The sequence below is a fragment of the Telopea speciosissima genome, chromosome 7, assembly GCF_018873765.1.
Source record: "Telopea speciosissima isolate NSW1024214 ecotype Mountain lineage chromosome 7, Tspe_v1, whole genome shotgun sequence".
NCBI classification, from domain to species: domain Eukaryota; kingdom Viridiplantae; phylum Streptophyta; class Magnoliopsida; order Proteales; family Proteaceae; genus Telopea; species Telopea speciosissima.
Genome location: NC_057922.1, coordinates 13,458,693 through 13,460,453, shown reverse-complemented (window position 1 = coordinate 13,460,453; position 1,761 = coordinate 13,458,693).

Sequence of the window (1,761 nt, the reverse complement as noted above, 5' to 3'; positions counted from 1 at the left end):
GAAGGTTGTGAGGTTCCCTTTTTTATATATACTAAACAAGGGAGAGGATGAGAAATGGTGAAGATTAGAGAAAAGGGATTTTTACGTGGGGACCTATAGATTATTAATATTGTATGGTACACAGCTGGGGAATGATGTGAAAGTGTTACGTAAATTGATTTACAATTATTTTGGCCCTCACAGCTGTCAATCTAATCTTCTTACATTGTTATGTTTAGTCTCTTCTACCTTCAATGTTCAAATTAATGTTCTTCCATGTCACTGTCAAAAAAAAACATCCTTATAGCTAGAAAAAGATGATTTAACGCTGCTAGACTATGTAAGTATATGCTAAGGAGAAAAGGGAGATAGACATAGGGAGATACTATCGTATTATACATCTTTCTCCTTTCATAATAGGGGGTAGATATGCCATTTCATAGGAGGAGATGGGAGAGGAGAAGAGAGATTGACACAGGGAGACGCTAGCAAACATTACACAGTTTGGTATATATCATTCTTTCTCTCTTAAAAAATATAGAAATGAAATTTTCTTATTGATACCATTTTAAGTAGCAACTACTTTTTAATCTTGTTTTTTTTGGTCATTTTAATATGCAATATATTTTTATTTTCAACTAGGGTGAATTATGCTTGCATTTCTATTCCAACATGAAAATGTATTGAGGGACGAATCTCAATCAAAGTTTCAAAGTAGTATTAGGCCAAATCAACGAAGTTGAATTGGTATTGACTAAGTCCGATCCAAACATACCCCTAATTCCTAGCCTATTTTCTTTGGAATCGCCGAAACTTGGTTGACACAACTTCAATAATAATAAAAGATCAAAATCTTAATGTATGACCCATTCTGCCATTCTATACTTCAATAGAAACTGATTTGAATTGGTGATGATTTTTTATTGGACTAACGAGTCTGAACGTACAGTCAACACTCAACACATATTCTTTTTCCTTTCATAAATGTTCTTTTGTTTACTCTCAATGATAATAGGTGGGAGAAGTGGTCTCTCATTTACAATTAAATTTGATTAGGTGGTGTGGTCCATTGCTATATGGATATAGTGATAGAACAATCTTTTGATAGGCCAAAAGTTGGACGCAAAGCCTTACCAATTAAAGTGGCCATTATTGGTGGTAATTTACCTAATTCTACCTGATAAAGATTAATAATTAAGGTCAATTCTCAAACCAGCAATGAATGTATTTACGGCTCTGTGATTGAAGAAGCTTTTTAATTATGAGATTTTTTGTACAAATAAAACACCCTTTTAACAACCTAGGAGGACAAAGCCAAAATGATGACGATTCATGCTTTTGTTGATGACCTTATTATTGATCAGCAATAATGCATGGCTTAGCCAGATATGGACTTAAAACCCCTCATTTGTCACATTTAATATTCTTAGCTTAGTTAAAGTGGCTAGAACTTATCTTACATTCGTAAACCCTAGAATCCATGCTCCCAACCTTATCTCTAAGACTCATTAATGAATTGGTTGTGCAATGCTTGACTTATGGCTCATGGGTCTGAAAATTTGTGGATATAGAGAGCCTAAGGTCCTGATCAGAGTTTCCATCAAATTTGAACATGACCCATTATTTCTTTGGTTGAAAAATTGGGGACTAAGGCAACACTTTATTTGGGCATAATTTAGTATGGCCAATGAAAAAATTCACACATTTATACAGCATTAGAATAACTCCTATATATTTACATTGGATCGAGTTTCCCTTCACCTAGATCCCATTCATCGCGGG